Source organism: Schistocerca serialis, unplaced genomic scaffold (assembly GCF_023864345.2).
Source record: "Schistocerca serialis cubense isolate TAMUIC-IGC-003099 unplaced genomic scaffold, iqSchSeri2.2 HiC_scaffold_1364, whole genome shotgun sequence".
Lineage (NCBI taxonomy): Eukaryota > Metazoa > Arthropoda > Insecta > Orthoptera > Acrididae > Schistocerca > Schistocerca serialis.
In genome coordinates, this window is record NW_026047585.1 from 115,448 (window position 1) to 131,718 (window position 16,271).

At 46.3% G+C, this 16,271-nt stretch overlaps 53 non-coding genes across 53 annotated transcripts; 18 read left to right on the forward strand and 35 right to left on the reverse strand.

The window, feature by feature from the left end:
- Nucleotides 1-3: 3 nt before the first annotated feature.
- Trnaw-cca (transfer RNA tryptophan (anticodon CCA)) lies at nucleotides 4-75 on the reverse strand. Its single transcript has one exon. It is a non-coding gene; the product is annotated as a tRNA-Trp (tRNA).
- Nucleotides 76-193: 118 nt separating this feature from the next.
- Nucleotides 194-265, forward strand: Trnaa-cgc (transfer RNA alanine (anticodon CGC)). Its single transcript has one exon. It is a non-coding gene; the product is annotated as a tRNA-Ala (tRNA).
- Nucleotides 266-540: 275 nt separating this feature from the next.
- On the reverse strand, nucleotides 541-612 carry Trnac-gca (transfer RNA cysteine (anticodon GCA)). The gene has a single exon. It is a non-coding gene; the product is annotated as a tRNA-Cys (tRNA).
- Nucleotides 613-930: 318 nt separating this feature from the next.
- Trnaw-cca (transfer RNA tryptophan (anticodon CCA)) lies at nucleotides 931-1,002 on the reverse strand. Its single transcript has one exon. It is a non-coding gene; the product is annotated as a tRNA-Trp (tRNA).
- A 118-nt stretch (nucleotides 1,003-1,120) lies between these two features.
- On the forward strand, nucleotides 1,121-1,192 carry Trnaa-cgc (transfer RNA alanine (anticodon CGC)). The gene has a single exon. It is a non-coding gene; the product is annotated as a tRNA-Ala (tRNA).
- A 275-nt stretch (nucleotides 1,193-1,467) lies between these two features.
- Trnac-gca (transfer RNA cysteine (anticodon GCA)) lies at nucleotides 1,468-1,539 on the reverse strand. The gene has a single exon. It is a non-coding gene; the product is annotated as a tRNA-Cys (tRNA).
- Nucleotides 1,540-1,857: 318 nt separating this feature from the next.
- On the reverse strand, nucleotides 1,858-1,929 carry Trnaw-cca (transfer RNA tryptophan (anticodon CCA)). The gene has a single exon. It is a non-coding gene; the product is annotated as a tRNA-Trp (tRNA).
- A 118-nt stretch (nucleotides 1,930-2,047) lies between these two features.
- Nucleotides 2,048-2,119, forward strand: Trnaa-cgc (transfer RNA alanine (anticodon CGC)). Its single transcript has one exon. It is a non-coding gene; the product is annotated as a tRNA-Ala (tRNA).
- Nucleotides 2,120-2,394: 275 nt separating this feature from the next.
- Nucleotides 2,395-2,466, reverse strand: Trnac-gca (transfer RNA cysteine (anticodon GCA)). Its single transcript has one exon. It is a non-coding gene; the product is annotated as a tRNA-Cys (tRNA).
- A 318-nt stretch (nucleotides 2,467-2,784) lies between these two features.
- On the reverse strand, nucleotides 2,785-2,856 carry Trnaw-cca (transfer RNA tryptophan (anticodon CCA)). The gene has a single exon. It is a non-coding gene; the product is annotated as a tRNA-Trp (tRNA).
- Nucleotides 2,857-2,974: 118 nt separating this feature from the next.
- Nucleotides 2,975-3,046, forward strand: Trnaa-cgc (transfer RNA alanine (anticodon CGC)). Its single transcript has one exon. It is a non-coding gene; the product is annotated as a tRNA-Ala (tRNA).
- A 275-nt stretch (nucleotides 3,047-3,321) lies between these two features.
- Trnac-gca (transfer RNA cysteine (anticodon GCA)) lies at nucleotides 3,322-3,393 on the reverse strand. The gene has a single exon. It is a non-coding gene; the product is annotated as a tRNA-Cys (tRNA).
- Nucleotides 3,394-3,711: 318 nt separating this feature from the next.
- Nucleotides 3,712-3,783, reverse strand: Trnaw-cca (transfer RNA tryptophan (anticodon CCA)). Its single transcript has one exon. It is a non-coding gene; the product is annotated as a tRNA-Trp (tRNA).
- A 118-nt stretch (nucleotides 3,784-3,901) lies between these two features.
- Trnaa-cgc (transfer RNA alanine (anticodon CGC)) lies at nucleotides 3,902-3,973 on the forward strand. Its single transcript has one exon. It is a non-coding gene; the product is annotated as a tRNA-Ala (tRNA).
- A 275-nt stretch (nucleotides 3,974-4,248) lies between these two features.
- Nucleotides 4,249-4,320, reverse strand: Trnac-gca (transfer RNA cysteine (anticodon GCA)). The gene has a single exon. It is a non-coding gene; the product is annotated as a tRNA-Cys (tRNA).
- A 318-nt stretch (nucleotides 4,321-4,638) lies between these two features.
- Nucleotides 4,639-4,710, reverse strand: Trnaw-cca (transfer RNA tryptophan (anticodon CCA)). The gene has a single exon. It is a non-coding gene; the product is annotated as a tRNA-Trp (tRNA).
- Nucleotides 4,711-4,828: 118 nt separating this feature from the next.
- On the forward strand, nucleotides 4,829-4,900 carry Trnaa-cgc (transfer RNA alanine (anticodon CGC)). The gene has a single exon. It is a non-coding gene; the product is annotated as a tRNA-Ala (tRNA).
- A 275-nt stretch (nucleotides 4,901-5,175) lies between these two features.
- Trnac-gca (transfer RNA cysteine (anticodon GCA)) lies at nucleotides 5,176-5,247 on the reverse strand. Its single transcript has one exon. It is a non-coding gene; the product is annotated as a tRNA-Cys (tRNA).
- Nucleotides 5,248-5,565: 318 nt separating this feature from the next.
- On the reverse strand, nucleotides 5,566-5,637 carry Trnaw-cca (transfer RNA tryptophan (anticodon CCA)). Its single transcript has one exon. It is a non-coding gene; the product is annotated as a tRNA-Trp (tRNA).
- A 118-nt stretch (nucleotides 5,638-5,755) lies between these two features.
- Trnaa-cgc (transfer RNA alanine (anticodon CGC)) lies at nucleotides 5,756-5,827 on the forward strand. Its single transcript has one exon. It is a non-coding gene; the product is annotated as a tRNA-Ala (tRNA).
- Nucleotides 5,828-6,102: 275 nt separating this feature from the next.
- Trnac-gca (transfer RNA cysteine (anticodon GCA)) lies at nucleotides 6,103-6,174 on the reverse strand. Its single transcript has one exon. It is a non-coding gene; the product is annotated as a tRNA-Cys (tRNA).
- A 318-nt stretch (nucleotides 6,175-6,492) lies between these two features.
- Nucleotides 6,493-6,564, reverse strand: Trnaw-cca (transfer RNA tryptophan (anticodon CCA)). Its single transcript has one exon. It is a non-coding gene; the product is annotated as a tRNA-Trp (tRNA).
- Nucleotides 6,565-6,682: 118 nt separating this feature from the next.
- Trnaa-cgc (transfer RNA alanine (anticodon CGC)) lies at nucleotides 6,683-6,754 on the forward strand. The gene has a single exon. It is a non-coding gene; the product is annotated as a tRNA-Ala (tRNA).
- Nucleotides 6,755-7,029: 275 nt separating this feature from the next.
- On the reverse strand, nucleotides 7,030-7,101 carry Trnac-gca (transfer RNA cysteine (anticodon GCA)). The gene has a single exon. It is a non-coding gene; the product is annotated as a tRNA-Cys (tRNA).
- Nucleotides 7,102-7,419: 318 nt separating this feature from the next.
- Nucleotides 7,420-7,491, reverse strand: Trnaw-cca (transfer RNA tryptophan (anticodon CCA)). The gene has a single exon. It is a non-coding gene; the product is annotated as a tRNA-Trp (tRNA).
- A 118-nt stretch (nucleotides 7,492-7,609) lies between these two features.
- Nucleotides 7,610-7,681, forward strand: Trnaa-cgc (transfer RNA alanine (anticodon CGC)). Its single transcript has one exon. It is a non-coding gene; the product is annotated as a tRNA-Ala (tRNA).
- A 275-nt stretch (nucleotides 7,682-7,956) lies between these two features.
- On the reverse strand, nucleotides 7,957-8,028 carry Trnac-gca (transfer RNA cysteine (anticodon GCA)). Its single transcript has one exon. It is a non-coding gene; the product is annotated as a tRNA-Cys (tRNA).
- Nucleotides 8,029-8,346: 318 nt separating this feature from the next.
- Nucleotides 8,347-8,418, reverse strand: Trnaw-cca (transfer RNA tryptophan (anticodon CCA)). Its single transcript has one exon. It is a non-coding gene; the product is annotated as a tRNA-Trp (tRNA).
- A 118-nt stretch (nucleotides 8,419-8,536) lies between these two features.
- On the forward strand, nucleotides 8,537-8,608 carry Trnaa-cgc (transfer RNA alanine (anticodon CGC)). The gene has a single exon. It is a non-coding gene; the product is annotated as a tRNA-Ala (tRNA).
- Nucleotides 8,609-8,883: 275 nt separating this feature from the next.
- Nucleotides 8,884-8,955, reverse strand: Trnac-gca (transfer RNA cysteine (anticodon GCA)). The gene has a single exon. It is a non-coding gene; the product is annotated as a tRNA-Cys (tRNA).
- Nucleotides 8,956-9,273: 318 nt separating this feature from the next.
- Nucleotides 9,274-9,345, reverse strand: Trnaw-cca (transfer RNA tryptophan (anticodon CCA)). Its single transcript has one exon. It is a non-coding gene; the product is annotated as a tRNA-Trp (tRNA).
- A 118-nt stretch (nucleotides 9,346-9,463) lies between these two features.
- Nucleotides 9,464-9,535, forward strand: Trnaa-cgc (transfer RNA alanine (anticodon CGC)). Its single transcript has one exon. It is a non-coding gene; the product is annotated as a tRNA-Ala (tRNA).
- Nucleotides 9,536-9,810: 275 nt separating this feature from the next.
- On the reverse strand, nucleotides 9,811-9,882 carry Trnac-gca (transfer RNA cysteine (anticodon GCA)). Its single transcript has one exon. It is a non-coding gene; the product is annotated as a tRNA-Cys (tRNA).
- A 318-nt stretch (nucleotides 9,883-10,200) lies between these two features.
- On the reverse strand, nucleotides 10,201-10,272 carry Trnaw-cca (transfer RNA tryptophan (anticodon CCA)). The gene has a single exon. It is a non-coding gene; the product is annotated as a tRNA-Trp (tRNA).
- A 118-nt stretch (nucleotides 10,273-10,390) lies between these two features.
- Nucleotides 10,391-10,462, forward strand: Trnaa-cgc (transfer RNA alanine (anticodon CGC)). The gene has a single exon. It is a non-coding gene; the product is annotated as a tRNA-Ala (tRNA).
- Nucleotides 10,463-10,737: 275 nt separating this feature from the next.
- On the reverse strand, nucleotides 10,738-10,809 carry Trnac-gca (transfer RNA cysteine (anticodon GCA)). Its single transcript has one exon. It is a non-coding gene; the product is annotated as a tRNA-Cys (tRNA).
- A 318-nt stretch (nucleotides 10,810-11,127) lies between these two features.
- On the reverse strand, nucleotides 11,128-11,199 carry Trnaw-cca (transfer RNA tryptophan (anticodon CCA)). The gene has a single exon. It is a non-coding gene; the product is annotated as a tRNA-Trp (tRNA).
- Nucleotides 11,200-11,317: 118 nt separating this feature from the next.
- Trnaa-cgc (transfer RNA alanine (anticodon CGC)) lies at nucleotides 11,318-11,389 on the forward strand. Its single transcript has one exon. It is a non-coding gene; the product is annotated as a tRNA-Ala (tRNA).
- A 275-nt stretch (nucleotides 11,390-11,664) lies between these two features.
- Trnac-gca (transfer RNA cysteine (anticodon GCA)) lies at nucleotides 11,665-11,736 on the reverse strand. Its single transcript has one exon. It is a non-coding gene; the product is annotated as a tRNA-Cys (tRNA).
- A 318-nt stretch (nucleotides 11,737-12,054) lies between these two features.
- Trnaw-cca (transfer RNA tryptophan (anticodon CCA)) lies at nucleotides 12,055-12,126 on the reverse strand. Its single transcript has one exon. It is a non-coding gene; the product is annotated as a tRNA-Trp (tRNA).
- A 118-nt stretch (nucleotides 12,127-12,244) lies between these two features.
- Trnaa-cgc (transfer RNA alanine (anticodon CGC)) lies at nucleotides 12,245-12,316 on the forward strand. Its single transcript has one exon. It is a non-coding gene; the product is annotated as a tRNA-Ala (tRNA).
- Nucleotides 12,317-12,591: 275 nt separating this feature from the next.
- On the reverse strand, nucleotides 12,592-12,663 carry Trnac-gca (transfer RNA cysteine (anticodon GCA)). The gene has a single exon. It is a non-coding gene; the product is annotated as a tRNA-Cys (tRNA).
- A 318-nt stretch (nucleotides 12,664-12,981) lies between these two features.
- Nucleotides 12,982-13,053, reverse strand: Trnaw-cca (transfer RNA tryptophan (anticodon CCA)). Its single transcript has one exon. It is a non-coding gene; the product is annotated as a tRNA-Trp (tRNA).
- A 118-nt stretch (nucleotides 13,054-13,171) lies between these two features.
- Trnaa-cgc (transfer RNA alanine (anticodon CGC)) lies at nucleotides 13,172-13,243 on the forward strand. The gene has a single exon. It is a non-coding gene; the product is annotated as a tRNA-Ala (tRNA).
- Nucleotides 13,244-13,518: 275 nt separating this feature from the next.
- On the reverse strand, nucleotides 13,519-13,590 carry Trnac-gca (transfer RNA cysteine (anticodon GCA)). Its single transcript has one exon. It is a non-coding gene; the product is annotated as a tRNA-Cys (tRNA).
- Nucleotides 13,591-13,908: 318 nt separating this feature from the next.
- Nucleotides 13,909-13,980, reverse strand: Trnaw-cca (transfer RNA tryptophan (anticodon CCA)). Its single transcript has one exon. It is a non-coding gene; the product is annotated as a tRNA-Trp (tRNA).
- A 118-nt stretch (nucleotides 13,981-14,098) lies between these two features.
- Trnaa-cgc (transfer RNA alanine (anticodon CGC)) lies at nucleotides 14,099-14,170 on the forward strand. The gene has a single exon. It is a non-coding gene; the product is annotated as a tRNA-Ala (tRNA).
- Nucleotides 14,171-14,445: 275 nt separating this feature from the next.
- On the reverse strand, nucleotides 14,446-14,517 carry Trnac-gca (transfer RNA cysteine (anticodon GCA)). Its single transcript has one exon. It is a non-coding gene; the product is annotated as a tRNA-Cys (tRNA).
- A 318-nt stretch (nucleotides 14,518-14,835) lies between these two features.
- Trnaw-cca (transfer RNA tryptophan (anticodon CCA)) lies at nucleotides 14,836-14,907 on the reverse strand. Its single transcript has one exon. It is a non-coding gene; the product is annotated as a tRNA-Trp (tRNA).
- Nucleotides 14,908-15,025: 118 nt separating this feature from the next.
- Trnaa-cgc (transfer RNA alanine (anticodon CGC)) lies at nucleotides 15,026-15,097 on the forward strand. Its single transcript has one exon. It is a non-coding gene; the product is annotated as a tRNA-Ala (tRNA).
- Nucleotides 15,098-15,372: 275 nt separating this feature from the next.
- Nucleotides 15,373-15,444, reverse strand: Trnac-gca (transfer RNA cysteine (anticodon GCA)). Its single transcript has one exon. It is a non-coding gene; the product is annotated as a tRNA-Cys (tRNA).
- Nucleotides 15,445-15,762: 318 nt separating this feature from the next.
- On the reverse strand, nucleotides 15,763-15,834 carry Trnaw-cca (transfer RNA tryptophan (anticodon CCA)). Its single transcript has one exon. It is a non-coding gene; the product is annotated as a tRNA-Trp (tRNA).
- Nucleotides 15,835-15,952: 118 nt separating this feature from the next.
- On the forward strand, nucleotides 15,953-16,024 carry Trnaa-cgc (transfer RNA alanine (anticodon CGC)). Its single transcript has one exon. It is a non-coding gene; the product is annotated as a tRNA-Ala (tRNA).
- Nucleotides 16,025-16,271: the final 247 nt, after the last annotated feature.

Sequence of the window (16,271 nt, forward strand, 5' to 3'; positions counted from 1 at the left end):
TTGTGACCCCGACGTGATTTGAACACGCAACCTTCTGATCTGGAGTCAGACGCGCTACCGTTGCGCCACGGAGTCGACGCTGCTTAGGTCTTGTCATGAATAGGTTCCTCCAACACTTACTGTACCGTTCAAACCTAAGAAATAATGACAGTAGGATCCACGAGACACTCGTCCCAGATGTACTTGCTCTGGCGGGGGTGTAACTCAGTGGTAGAGTGTCTGCTTCGCATGCAGAAAGTCCTGGGTTCAAATCCCAGCTCCTCCAATTTTTGTTTCTCCGTGCAGCAGTACAAGAAAACTTTTGCCTATCACCATATTCTACAAAATTCAGTGTACAAGATTCTTCCCCCAAGCAAGTGGATTTCGTACAGTTCGACCTCATGGCGGGAGGACGATGACCTGCAAGACCCTGGGCTGCGATCCCCCCCATTGAAATGTTGCTCCAAAGCCTTCGGTATGGCGTGCAGGGTGCATCTCAAACATGTATTTGCAACTCACCGCGACAATCGTCATTTGTTTTTTCGAGATACTGAAAAATGAAGGGGGCACCCGGGATTGAACCGGGGACCTCTCGATCTGCAGTCGAATGCTCTACGACTGAGCTATACCCCCTTTCACGATCTTTCTGTTCCCATAACTTAAGGAAAAGTATTATACTCTGCCTGGCTAAAGACGTCTAATCGAGCAAAATATTGCGTAATCATTATCTCTCAGTTATATATTAGCGTTAAACGATATAAATATCAAAAATACTAGACACTTCGCGCCTGGAAAACGTGCGAGTCGGCGCCTTCACCTTAATGTCAGAACGCGAAAATTGCACTAGTAGCTTTTTTCAAGCAAGTTCTGTTCGTCCGTTCTCCGTAATCGTTTGGTATCTGATTAAACTGACATACTCGCCTATGGCTTTCGTAAACGAAAATTTCATTGTGACCCCGACGTGATTTGAACACGCAACCTTCTGATCTGGAGTCAGACGCGCTACCGTTGCGCCACGGAGTCGACGCTGCTTAGGTCTTGTCATGAATAGGTTCCTCCAACACTTACTGTACCGTTCAAACCTAAGAAATAATGACAGTAGGATCCACGAGACACTCGTCCCAGATGTACTTGCTCTGGCGGGGGTGTAACTCAGTGGTAGAGTGTCTGCTTCGCATGCAGAAAGTCCTGGGTTCAAATCCCAGCTCCTCCAATTTTTGTTTCTCCGTGCAGCAGTACAAGAAAACTTTTGCCTATCACCATATTCTACAAAATTCAGTGTACAAGTTTCTTCCCCCAAGCAAGTGGATTTCGTACAGTTCGACCTCATGGCGGGAGGACGATGACCTGCAAGACCCTGGGCTGCGATCCCCCCCATTGAAATGTTGCTCCAAAGCCTTCGGTATGGCGTGCAGGGTGCATCTCAAACATGTATTTGCAACTCACCGCGACAATCGTCATTTGTTTTTTCGAGATACTGAAAAATGAAGGGGGCACCCGGGATTGAACCGGGGACCTCTCGATCTGCAGTCGAATGCTCTACGACTGAGCTATACCCCCTTTCACGATCTTTCTGTTCCCATAACTTAAGGAAAAGTATTATACTCTGCCTGGCTAAAGACGTCTAATCGAGCAAAATATTGCGTAATCATTATCTCTCAGTTATATATTAGCGTTAAACGATATAAATATCAAAAATACTAGACACTTCGCGCCTGGAAAACGTGCGAGTCGGCGCCTTCACCTTAATGTCAGAACGCGAAAATTGCACTAGTAGCTTTTTTCAAGCAAGTTCTGTTCGTCCGTTCTCCGTAATCGTTTGGTATCTGATTAAACTGACATACTCGCCTATGGCTTTCGTAAACGAAAATTTCATTGTGACCCCGACGTGATTTGAACACGCAACCTTCTGATCTGGAGTCAGACGCGCTACCGTTGCGCCACGGAGTCGACGCTGCTTAGGTCTTGTCATGAATAGGTTCCTCCAACACTTACTGTACCGTTCAAACCTAAGAAATAATGACAGTAGGATCCACGAGACACTCGTCCCAGATGTACTTGCTCTGGCGGGGGTGTAACTCAGTGGTAGAGTGTCTGCTTCGCATGCAGAAAGTTCTGGGTTCAAATCCCAGCTCCTCCAATTTTTGTTTCTCCGTGCAGCAGTACAAGAAAACTTTTGCCTATCACCATATTCTACAAAATTCAGTGTACAAGATTCTTCCCCCAAGCAAGTGGATTTCGTACAGTTCGACCTCATGGCGGGAGGACGATGACCTGCAAGACCCTGGGCTGCGATCCCCCCCATTGAAATGTTGCTCCAAAGCCTTCGGTATGGCGTGCAGGGTGCATCTCAAACATGTATTTGCAACTCACCGCGACAATCGTCATTTGTTTTTTCGAGATACTGAAAAATGAAGGGGGCACCCGGGATTGAACCGGGGACCTCTCGATCTGCAGTCGAATGCTCTACGACTGAGCTATACCCCCTTTCACGATCTTTCTGTTCCCATAACTTAAGGAAAAGTATTATACTCTGCCTGGCTAAAGACGTCTAATCGAGCAAAATATTGCGTAATCATTATCTCTCAGTTATATATTAGCGTTAAACGATATAAATATCAAAAATACTAGACACTTCGCGCCTGGAAAACGTGCGAGTCGGCGCCTTCACCTTAATGTCAGAACGCGAAAATTGCACTAGTAGCTTTTTTCAAGCAAGTTCTGTTCGTCCGTTCTCCGTAATCGTTTGGTATCTGATTAAACTGACATACTCGCCTATGGCTTTCGTAAACGAAAATTTCATTGTGACCCCGACGTGATTTGAACACGCAACCTTCTGATCTGGAGTCAGACGCGCTACCGCTGCGCCACGGAGTCGACGCTGCTTAGGTCTTGTCATGAATAGGTTCCTCCAACACTTACTGTACCGTTCAAACCTAAGAAATAATGACAGTAGGATCCACGAGACACTCGTCCCAGATGTACTTGCTCTGGCGGGGGTGTAACTCAGTGGTAGAGTGTCTGCTTCGCATGCAGAAAGTCCTGGGTTCAAATCCCAGCTCCTCCAATTTTTGTTTCTCCGTGCAGCAGTACAAGAAAACTTTTGCCTATCACCATATTCTACAAAATTCAGTGTACAAGATTCTTCCCCCAAGCAAGTGGATTTCGTACAGTTCGACCTCATGGCGGGAGGACGATGACCTGCAAGACCCTGGGCTGCGATCCCCCCCATTGAAATGTTGCTCCAAAGCCTTCGGTATGGCGTGCAGGGTGCATCTCAAACATGTATTTGCAACTCACCGCGACAATCGTCATTTGTTTTTTCGAGATACTGAAAAATGAAGGGGGCACCCGGGATTGAACCGGGGACCTCTCGATCTGCAGTCGAATGCTCTACGACTGAGCTATACCCCCTTTCACGATCTTTCTGTTCCCATAACTTAAGGAAAAGTATTATACTCTGCCTGGCTAAAGACGTCTAATCGAGCAAAATATTGCGTAATCATTATCTCTCAGTTATATATTAGCGTTAAACGATATAAATATCAAAAATACTAGACACTTCGCGCCTGGAAAACGTGCGAGTCGGCGCCTTCACCTTAATGTCAGAACGCGAAAATTGCACTAGTAGCTTTTTTCAAGCAAGTTCTGTTCGTCCGTTCTCCGTAATCGTTTGGTATCTGATTAAACTGACATACTCGCCTATGGCTTTCGTAAACGAAAATTTCATTGTGACCCCGACGTGATTTGAACACGCAACCTTCTGATCTGGAGTCAGACGCGCTACCGTTGCGCCACGGAGTCAACGCTGCTTAGGTCTTGTCATGAATAGGTTCCTCCAACACTTACTGTACCGTTCAAACCTAAGAAATAATGACAGTAGGATCCACGAGACACTCGTCCCAGATGTACTTGCTCTGGCGGGGGTGTAACTCAGTGGTAGAGTGTCTGCTTCGCATGCAGAAAGTCCTGGGTTCAAATCCCAGCTCCTCCAATTTTTGTTTCTCCGTGCAGCAGTACAAGAAAACTTTTGCCTATCACCATATTCTACAAAATTCAGTGTACAAGATTCTTCCCCCAAGCAAGTGGATTTCGTACAGTTCGACCTCATGGCGGGAGGACGATGACCTGCAAGACCCTGGGCTGCGATCCCCCCCATTGAAATGTTGCTCCAAAGCCTTCGGTATGGCGTGCAGGGTGCATCTCAAACATGTATTTGCAACTCACCGCGACAATCGTCATTTGTTTTTTCGAGATACTGAAAAATGAAGGGGGCACCCGGGATTGAACCGGGGACCTCTCGATCTGCAGTCGAATGCTCTACGACTGAGCTATACCCCCTTTCACGATCTTTCTGTTCCCATAACTTAAGGAAAAGTATTATACTCTGCCTGGCTAAAGACGTCTAATCGAGCAAAATATTGCGTAATCATTATCTCTCAGTTATATATTAGCGTTAAACGATATAAATATCAAAAATACTAGACACTTCGCGCCTGGAAAACGTGCGAGTCGGCGCCTTCACCTTAATGTCAGAACGCGAAAATTGCACTAGTAGCTTTTTTCAAGCAAGTTCTGTTCGTCCGTTCTCCGTAATCGTTTGGTATCTGATTAAACTGACATACTCGCCTATGGCTTTCGTAAACGAAAATTTCATTGTGACCCCGACGTGATTTGAACACGCAACCTTCTGATCTGGAGTCAGACGCGCTACCGTTGCGCCACGGAGTCGACGCTGCTTAGGTCTTGTCATGAATAGGTTCCTCCAACACTTACTGTACCGTTCAAACCTAAGAAATAATGACAGTAGGATCCACGAGACACTCGTCCCAGATGTACTTGCTCTGGCGGGGGTGTAACTCAGTGGTAGAGTGTCTGCTTCGCATGCAGAAAGTCCTGGGTTCAAATCCCAGCTCCTCCAATTTTTGTTTCTCCGTGCAGCAGTACAAGAAAACTTTTGCCTATCACCATATTCTACAAAATTCAGTGTACAAGATTCTTCCCCCAAGCAAGTGGATTTCGTACAGTTCGACCTCATGGCGGGAGGACGATGACCTGCAAGACCCTGGGCTGCGATCCCCCCCATTGAAATGTTGCTCCAAAGCCTTCGGTATGGCGTGCAGGGTGCATCTCAAACATGTATTTGCAACTCACCGCGACAATCGTCATTTGTTTTTTCGAGATACTGAAAAATGAAGGGGGCACCCGGGATTGAACCGGGGACCTCTCGATCTGCAGTCGAATGCTCTACGACTGAGCTATACCCCCTTTCACGATCTTTCTGTTCCCATAACTTAAGGAAAAGTATTATACTCTGCCTGGCTAAAGACGTCTAATCGAGCAAAATATTGCGTAATCATTATCTCTCAGTTATATATTAGCGTTAAACGATATAAATATCAAAAATACTAGACACTTCGCGCCTGGAAAACGTGCGAGTCGGCGCCTTCACCTTAATGTCAGAACGCGAAAATTGCACTAGTAGCTTTTTTCAAGCAAGTTCTGTTCGTCCGTTCTCCGTAATCGTTTGGTATCTGATTAAACTGACATACTCGCCTATGGCTTTCGTAAACGAAAATTTCATTGTGACCCCGACGTGATTTGAACACGCAACCTTCTGATCTGGAGTCAGACGCGCTACCGTTGCGCCACGGAGTCGACGCTGCTTAGGTCTTGTCATGAATAGGTTCCTCCAACACTTACTGTACCGTTCAAACCTAAGAAATAATGACAGTAGGATCCACGAGACACTCGTCCCAGATGTACTTGCTCTGGCGGGGGTGTAACTCAGTGGTAGAGTGTCTGCTTCGCATGCAGAAAGTCCTGGGTTCAAATCCCAGCTCCTCCAATTTTTGTTTCTCCGTGCAGCAGTACAAGAAAACTTTTGCCTATCACCATATTCTACAAAATTCAGTGTACAAGATTCTTCCCCCAAGCAAGTGGATTTCGTACAGTTCGACCTCATGGCGGGAGGACGATGACCTGCAAGACCCTGGGCTGCGATCCCCCCCATTGAAATGTTGCTCCAAAGCCTTCGGTATGGCGTGCAGGGTGCATCTCAAACATGTATTTGCAACTCACCGCGACAATCGTCATTTGTTTTTCCGAGATACTGAAAAATGAAGGGGGCACCCGGGATTGAACCGGGGACCTCTCGATCTGCAGTCGAATGCTCTACGACTGAGCTATACCCCCTTTCACGATCTTTCTGTTCCCATAACTTAAGGAAAAGTATTATACTCTGCCTGGCTAAAGACGTCTAATCGAGCAAAATATTGCGTAATCATTATCTCTCAGTTATATATTAGCGTTAAACGATATAAATATCAAAAATACTAGACACTTCGCGCCTGGAAAACGTGCGAGTCGGCGCCTTCACCTTAATGTCAGAACGCGAAAATTGCACTAGTAGCTTTTTTCAAGCAAGTTCTGTTCGTCCGTTCTCCGTAATCGTTTGGTATCTGATTAAACTGACATACTCGCCTATGGCTTTCGTAAACGAAAATTTCATTGTGACCCCGACGTGATTTGAACACGCAACCTTCTGATCTGGAGTCAGACGCGCTACCGTTGCGCCACGGAGTCGACGCTGCTTAGGTCTTGTCATGAATAGGTTCCTCCAACACTTACTGTACCGTTCAAACCTAAGAAATAATGACAGTAGGATCCACGAGACACTCGTCCCAGATGTACTTGCTCTGGCGGGGGTGTAACTCAGTGGTAGAGTGTCTGCTTCGCATGCAGAAAGTCCTGGGTTCAAATCCCAGCTCCTCCAATTTTTGTTTCTCCGTGCAGCAGTACAAGAAAACTTTTGCCTATCACCATATTCTACAAAATTCAGTGTACAAGATTCTTCCCCCAAGCAAGTGGATTTCGTACAGTTCGACCTCATGGCGGGAGGACGATGACCTGCAAGACCCTGGGCTGCGATCCCCCCCATTGAAATGTTGCTCCAAAGCCTTCGGTATGGCGTGCAGGGTGCATCTCAAACATGTATTTGCAACTCACCGCGACAATCGTCATTTGTTTTTTCGAGATACTGAAAAATGAAGGGGGCACCCGGGATTGAACCGGGGACCTCTCGATCTGCAGTCGAATGCTCTACGACTGAGCTATACCCCCTTTCACGATCTTTCTGTTCCCATAACTTAAGGAAAAGTATTATACTCTGCCTGGCTAAAGACGTCTAATCGAGCAAAATATTGCGTAATCATTATCTCTCAGTTATATATTAGCGTTAAACGATATAAATATCAAAAATACTAGACACTTCGCGCCTGGAAAACGTGCGAGTCGGCGCCTTCACCTTAATGTCAGAACGCGAAAATTGCACTAGTAGCTTTTTTCAAGCAAGTTCTGTTCGTCCGTTCTCCGTAATCGTTTGGTATCTGATTAAACTGACATACTCGCCTATGGCTTTCGTAAACGAAAATTTCATTGTGACCCCGACGTGATTTGAACACGCAACCTTCTGATCTGGAGTCAGACGCGCTACCGTTGCGCCACGGAGTCGACGCTGCTTAGGTCTTGTCATGAATAGATTCCTCCAACACTTACTGTACCGTTCAAACCTAAGAAATAATGACAGTAGGATCCACGAGACACTCGTCCCAGATGTACTTGCTCTGGCGGGGGTGTAACTCAGTGGTAGAGTGTCTGCTTCGCATGCAGAAAGTCCTGGGTTCAAATCCCAGCTCCTCCAATTTTTGTTTCTCCGTGCAGCAGTACAAGAAAACTTTTGCCTATCACCATATTCTACAAAATTCAATGTACAAGATTCTTCCCCCAAGCAAGTGGATTTCGTACAGTTCGACCTCATGGCGGGAGGACGATGACCTGCAAGACCCTGGGCTGCGATCCCCCCCATTGAAATGTTGCTCCAAAGCCTTCGGTATGGCGTGCAGGGTGCATCTCAAACATGTATTTGCAACTCACCGCGACAATCGTCATTTGTTTTTTCGAGATACTGAAAAATGAAGGGGGCACCCGGGATTGAACCGGGGACCTCTCGATCTGCAGTCGAATGCTCTACGACTGAGCTATACCCCCTTTCACGATCTTTCTGTTCCCATAACTTAAGGAAAAGTATTATACTCTGCCTGGCTAAAGACGTCTAATCGAGCAAAATATTGCGTAATCATTATCTCTCAGTTATATATTAGCGTTAAACGATATAAATATCAAAAATACTAGACACTTCGCGCCTGGAAAACGTGCGAGTCGGCGCCTTCACCTTAATGTCAGAACGCGAAAATTGCACTAGTAGCTTTTTTCAAGCAAGTTCTGTTCGTCCGTTCTCCGTAATCGTTTGGTATCTGATTAAACTGACATACTCGCCTATGGCTTTCGTAAACGAAAATTTCATTGTGACCCCGACGTGATTTGAACACGCAACCTTCTGATCTGGAGTCAGACGCGCTACCGTTGCGCCACGGAGTCGACGCTGCTTAGGTCTTGTCATGAATAGGTTCCTCCAACACTTACTGTACCGTTCAAACCTAAGAAATAATGACAGTAGGATCCACGAGACACTCGTCCCAGATGTACTTGCTCTGGCGGGGGTGTAACTCAGTGGTAGAGTGTCTGCTTCGCATGCAGAAAGTCCTGGGTTCAAATCCCAGCTCCTCCAATTTTTGTTTCTCCGTGCAGCAGTACAAGAAAACTTTTGCCTATCACCATATTCTACAAAATTCAGTGTACAAGATTCTTCCCCCAAGCAAGTGGATTTCGTACAGTTCGACCTCATGGCGGGAGGACGATGACCTGCAAGACCCTGGGCTGCGATCCCCCCCATTGAAATGTTGCTCCAAAGCCTTCGGTATGGCGTGCAGGGTGCATCTCAAACATGTATTTGCAACTCACCGCGACAATCGTCATTTGTTTTTTCGAGATACTGAAAAATGAAGGGGGCACCCGGGATTGAACCGGGGACCTCTCGATCTGCAGTCGAATGCTCTACGACTGAGCTATACCCCCTTTCACGATCTTTCTGTTCCCATAACTTAAGGAAAAGTATTATACTCTGCCTGGCTAAAGACGTCTAATCGAGCAAAATATTGCGTAATCATTATCTCTCAGTTATATATTAGCGTTAAACGATATAAATATCAAAAATACTAGACACTTCGCGCCTGGAAAACGTGCGAGTCGGCGCCTTCACCTTAATGTCAGAACGCGAAAATTGCACTAGTAGCTTTTTTCAAGCAAGTTCTGTTCGTCCGTTCTCCGTAATCGTTTGGTATCTGATTAAACTGACATACTCGCCTATGGCTTTCGTAAACGAAAATTTCATTGTGACCCCGACGTGATTTGAACACGCAACCTTCTGATCTGGAGTCAGACGCGCTACCGTTGCGCCACGGAGTCGACGCTGCTTAGGTCTTGTCATGAATAGGTTCCTCCAACACTTACTGTACCGTTCAAACCTAAGAAATAATGACAGTGGGATCCACGAGACACTCGTCCCAGATGTACTTGCTCTGGCGGGGGTGTAACTCAGTGGTAGAGTGTCTGCTTCGCATGCAGAAAGTCCTGGGTTCAAATCCCAGCTCCTCCAATTTTTGTTTCTCCGTGCAGCAGTACAAGAAAACTTTTGCCTATCACCATATTCTACAAAATTCAGTGTACAAGATTCTTCCCCCAAGCAAGTGGATTTCGTACAGTTCGACCTCATGGCGGGAGGACGATGACCTGCAAGACCCTGGGCTGCGATCCCCCCCATTGAAATGTTGCTCCAAAGCCTTCGGTATGGCGTGCAGGGTGCATCTCAAACATGTATTTGCAACTCACCGCGACAATCGTCATTTGTTTTTTCGAGATACTGAAAAATGAAGTGGGCACCCGGGATTGAACCGGGGACCTCTCGATCTGCAGTCGAATGCTCTACGACTGAGCTATACCCCCTTTCACGATCTTTCTGTTCCCATAACTTAAGGAAAAGTATTATACTCTGCCTGGCTAAAGACGTCTAATCGAGCAAAATATTGCGTAATCATTATCTCTCAGTTATATATTAGCGTTAAACGATATAAATATCAAAAATACTAGACACTTCGCGCCTGGAAAACGTGCGAGTCGGCGCCTTCACCTTAATGTCAGAACGCGAAAATTGCACTAGTAGCTTTTTTCAAGCAAGTTCTGTTCGTCCGTTCTCCGTAATCGTTTGGTATCTGATTAAACTGACATACTCGCCTATGGCTTTCGTAAACGAAAATTTCATTGTGACCCCGACGTGATTTGAACACGCAACCTTCTGATCTGGAGTCAGACGCGCTACCGTTGCGCCACGGAGTCGACGCTGCTTAGGTCTTGTCATGAATAGGTTCCTCCAACACTTACTGTACCGTTCAAACCTAAGAAATAATGACAGTAGGATCCACGAGACACTCGTCCCAGATGTACTTGCTCTGGCGGGGGTGTAACTCAGTGGTAGAGTGTCTGCTTCGCATGCAGAAAGTCCTGGGTTCAAATCCCAGCTCCTCCAATTTTTGTTTCTCCGTGCAGCAGTACAAGAAAACTTTTGCCTATCACCATATTCTACAAAATTCAGTGTACAAGATTCTTCCCCCAAGCAAGTGGATTTCGTACAGTTCGACCTCATGGCGGGAGGACGATGACCTGCAAGACCCTGGGCTGCGATCCCCCCCATTGAAATGTTGCTCCAAAGCCTTCGGTATGGCGTGCAGGGTGCATCTCAAACATGTATTTGCAACTCACCGCGACAATCGTCATTTGTTTTTTCGAGATACTGAAAAATGAAGGGGGCACCCGGGATTGAACCGGGGACCTCTCGATCTGCAGTCGAATGCTCTACGACTGAGCTATACCCCCTTTCACGATCTTTCTGTTCCCATAACTTAAGGAAAAGTATTATACTCTGCCTGGCTAAAGACGTCTAATCGAGCAAAATATTGCGTAATCATTATCTCTCAGTTATATATTAGCGTTAAACGATATAAATATCAAAAATACTAGACACTTCGCGCCTGGAAAACGTGCGAGTCGGCGCCTTCACCTTAATGTCAGAACGCGAAAATTGCACTAGTAGCTTTTTTCAAGCAAGTTCTGTTCGTCCGTTCTCCGTAATCGTTTGGTATCTGATTAAACTGACATACTCGCCTATGGCTTTCGTAAACGAAAATTTCATTGTGACCCCGACGTGATTTGAACACGCAACCTTCTGATCTGGAGTCAGACGCGCTACCGTTGCGCCACGGAGTCGACGCTGCTTAGGTCTTGTCATGAATAGGTTCCTCCAACACTTACTGTACCGTTCAAACCTAAGAAATAATGACAGTAGGATCCACGAGACACTCGTCCCAGATGTACTTGCTCTGGCGGGGGTGTAACTCAGTGGTAGAGTGTCTGCTTCGCATGCAGAAAGTCCTGGGTTCAAATCCCAGCTCCTCCAATTTTTGTTTCTCCGTGCAGCAGTACAAGAAAACTTTTGCCTATCACCATATTCTACAAAATTCAGTGTACAAGTTTCTTCCCCCAAGCAAGTGGATTTCGTACAGTTCGACCTCATGGCGGGAGGACGATGACCTGCAAGACCCTGGGCTGCGATCCCCCCCATTGAAATGTTGCTCCAAAGCCTTCGGTATGGCGTGCAGGGTGCATCTCAAACATGTATTTGCAACTCACCGCGACAATCGTCATTTGTTTTTTCGAGATACTGAAAAATGAAGGGGGCACCCGGGATTGAACCGGGGACCTCTCGATCTGCAGTCGAATGCTCTACGACTGAGCTATACCCCCTTTCACGATCTTTCTGTTCCCATAACTTAAGGAAAAGTATTATACTCTGCCTGGCTAAAGACGTCTAATCGAGCAAAATATTGCGTAATCATTATCTCTCAGTTATATATTAGCGTTAAACGATATAAATATCAAAAATACTAGACACTTCGCGCCTGGAAAACGTGCGAGTCGGCGCCTTCACCTTAATGTCAGAACGCGAAAATTGCACTAGTAGCTTTTTTCAAGCAAGTTCTGTTCGTCCGTTCTCCGTAATCGTTTGGTATCTGATTAAACTGACATACTCGCCTATGGCTTTCGTAAACGAAAATTTCATTGTGACCCCGACGTGATTTGAACACGCAACCTTCTGATCTGGAGTCAGACGCGCTACCGTTGCGCCACGGAGTCGACGCTGCTTAGGTCTTGTCATGAATAGGTTCCTCCAACACTTACTGTACCGTTCAAACCTAAGAAATAATGACAGTAGGATCCACGAGACACTCGTCCCAGATGTACTTGCTCTGGCGGGGGTGTAACTCAGTGGTAGAGTGTCTGCTTCGCATGCAGAAAGTCCTGGGTTCAAATCCCAGCTCCTCCAATTTTTGTTTCTCCGTGCAGCAGTACAAGAAAACTTTTGCCTATCACCATATTCTACAAAATTCAGTGTACAAGATTCTTCCCCCAAGCAAGTGGATTTCGTACAGTTCGACCTCATGGCGGGAGGACGATGACCTGCAAGACCCTGGGCTGCGATCCCCCCCATTGAAATGTTGCTCCAAAGCCTTCGGTATGGCGTGCAGGGTGCATCTCAAACATGTATTTGCAACTCACCGCGACAATCGTCATTTGTTTTTTCGAGATACTGAAAAATGAAGGGGGCACCCGGGATTGAACCGGGGACCTCTCGATCTGCAGTCGAATGCTCTACGACTGAGCTATACCCCCTTTCACGATCTTTCTGTTCCCATAACTTAAGGAAAAGTATTATACTCTGCCTGGCTAAAGACGTCTAATCGAGCAAAATATTGCGTAATCATTATCTCTCAGTTATATATTAGCGTTAAACGATATAAATATCAAAAATACTAGACACTTCGCGCCTGGAAAACGTGCGAGTCGGCGCCTTCACCTTAATGTCAGAACGCGAAAATTGCACTAGTAGCTTTTTTCAAGCAAGTTCTGTTCGTCCGTTCTCCGTAATCGTTTGGTATCTGATTAAACTGACATACTCGCCTATGGCTTTCGTAAACGAAAATTTCATTGTGACCCCGACGTGATTTGAACACGCAACCTTCTGATCTGGAGTCAGACGCGCTACCGTTGCGCCACGGAGTCGACGCTGCTTAGGTCTTGTCATGAATAGGTTCCTCCAACACTTACTGTACCGTTCAAACCTAAGAAATAATGACAGTAGGATCCACGAGACACTCGTCCCAGATGTACTTGCTCTGGCGGGGGTGTAACTCAGTGGTAGAGTGTCTGCTTCGCATGCAGAAAGTCCTGGGTTCAAATCCCAGCTCCTCCAATTTTTGTTTCTCCGTGCAGCAGTACAAGAAAACTTTTGCCTATCACCATATTCTACAAAATTCAGTGTACAAGATTCTTCCCCCAAGCAAGTGGATTTCGTACAGTTCGACCTCATGGCGGGAGGACGATGACCTGCAAGACCCTGGGCTGCGATCCCCCCCATTGAAATGTTGCTCCAAAGCCTTCGGTATGGCGTGCAGGGTGCATCTCAAACATGTATTTGCAACTCACCGCGACAATCGTCATTTGTTTTTTCGAGATACTGAAAAATGAAGGGGGCACCCGGGATTGAACCGGGGACCCCTCGATCTGCAGTCGAATGCTCTACGACTGAGCTATACCCCCTTTCACGATCTTTCTGTTCCCATAACTTAAGGAAAAGTATTATACTCTGCCTGGCTAAAGACGTCTAATCGAGCAAAATATTGCGTAATCATTATCTCTCAGTTATATATTAGCGTTAAACGATATAAATATCAAAAATACTAGACACTTCGCGCCTGGAAAACGTGCGAGTCGGCGCCTTCACCTTAATGTCAGAACGCGAAAATTGCACTAGTAGCTTTTTTCAAGCAAGTTCTGTTCGTCCGTTCTCCGTAATCGTTTGGTATCTGATTAAACTGACATACTCGCCTATGGCTTTCGTAAACGAAAATTTCATTGTGACCCCGACGTGATTTGAACACGCAACCTTCTGATCTGGAGTCAGACGCGCTACCGTTGCGCCACGGAGTCGACGCTGCTTAGGTCTTGTCATGAATAGGTTCCTCCAACACTTACTGTACCGTTCAAACCTAAGAAATAATGACAGTAGGATCCACGAGACACTCGTCCCAGATGTACTTGCTCTGGCGGGGGTGTAACTCAGTGGTAGAGTGTCTGCTTCGCATGCAGAAAGTCCTGGGTTCAAATCCCAGCTCCTCCAATTTTTGTTTCTCCGTGCAGCAGTACAAGAAAACTTTTGCCTATCACCATATTCTACAAAATTCAGTGTACAAGATTCTTCCCCCAAGCAAGTGGATTTCGTACAGTTCGACCTCATGGCGGGAGGACGATGACCTGCAAGACCCTGGGCTGCGATCCCCCCCATTGAAATGTTGCTCCAAAGCCTTCGGTATGGCGTGCAGGGTGCATCTCAAACATGTATTTGCAACTCACCGCGACAATCGTCATTTGTTTTTTCGAGATACTGAAAAATGAAGGGGGCACCCGGGATTGAACCGGGGACCTCTCGATCTGCAGTCGAATGCTCTACGACTGAACTATACCCCCTTTCACGATCTTTCTGTTCCCATAACTTAAGGAAAAGTATTATACTCTGCCTGGCTAAAGACGTCTAATCGAGCAAAATATTGCGTAATCATTATCTCTCAGTTATATATTAGCGTTAAACGATATAAATATCAAAAATACTAGACACTTCGCGCCTGGAAAACGTGCGAGTCGGCGCCTTCACCTTAATGTCAGAACGCGAAAATTGCACTAGTAGCTTTTTTCAAGCAAGTTCTGTTCGTCCGTTCTCCGTAATCGTTTGGTATCTGATTAAACTGACATACTCGCCTATGGCTTTCGTAAACGAAAATTTCATTGTGACCCCGACGTGATTTGAACACGCAACCTTCTGATCTGGAGTCAGACGCGCTACCGTTGCGCCACGGTGTCGACGCTGCTTAGGTCTTGTCATGAATAGGTTCCTCCAACACTTACTGTACCGTTCAAACCTAAGAAATAATGACAGTAGGATCCACGAGACACTCGTCCCAGATGTACTTGCTCTGGCGGGGGTGTAACTCAGTGGTAGAGTGTCTGCTTCGCATGCAGAAAGTCCTGGGTTCAAATCCCAGCTCCTCCAATTTTTGTTTCTCCGTGCAGCAGTACAAGAAAACTTTTGCCTATCACCATATTCTACAAAATTCAGTGTACAAGATTCTTCCCCCAAGCAAGTGGATTTCGTACAGTTCGACCTCATGGCGGGAGGACGATGACCTGCAAGACCCTGGGCTGCGATCCCCCCCATTGAAATGTTGCTCCAAAGCCTTCGGTATGGCGTGCAGGGTGCATCTCAAACATGTATTTGCAACTCACCGCGACAATCGTCATTTGTTTTTTCGAGATACTGAAAAATGAAGGGGGCACCCGGGATTGAACCGGGGACCTCTCGATCTGCAGTCGAATGCTCTACGACTGAGCTATACCCCCTTTCACGATCTTTCTGTTCCCATAACTTAAGGAAAAGTATTATACTCTGCCTGGCTAAAGACGTCTAATCGAGCAAAATATTGCGTAATCATTATCTCTCAGTTATATATTAGCGTTAAACGATATAAATATCAAAAATACTAGACACTTCGCGCCTGGAAAACGTGCGAGTCGGCGCCTTCACCTTAATGTCAGAACGCGAAAATTGCACTAGTAGCTTTTTTCAAGCAAGTTCTGTTCGTCCGTTCTCCGTAATCGTTTGGTATCTGATTAAACTGACATACTCGCCTATGGCTTCCGTAAACGAAAATTTCATTGTGACCCCGACGTGATTTGAACACGCAACCTTCTGATCTGGAGTCAGACGCGCTACCGTTGCGCCACGGAGTCGACGCTGCTTAGGTCTTGTCATGAATAGGTTCCTCCAACACTTACTGTACCGTTCAAACCTAAGAAATAATGACAGTAGGATCCACGAGACACTCGTCCCAGATGTACTTGCTCTGGCGGGGGTGTAACTCAGTGGTAGAGTGTCTGCTTCGCATGCAGAAAGTCCTGGGTTCAAATCCCAGCTCCTCCAATTTTTGTTTCTCCGTGCAGCAGTACAAGAAAACTTTTGCCTATCACCATATTCTACAAAATTCAGTGTACAAGATTCTTCCCCCAAGCAAGTGGATTTCGTACAGTTCGACCTCATGGCGGGAGGACGATGACCTGCAAGACCCTGGGCTGCGATCCCCCCCATTGAAATGTTGCTCCAAAGCCTTCGGTATGGCGTGCAGGGTGCATCTCAAACATGTATTTGCAACTCACCGCGACAATCGTCA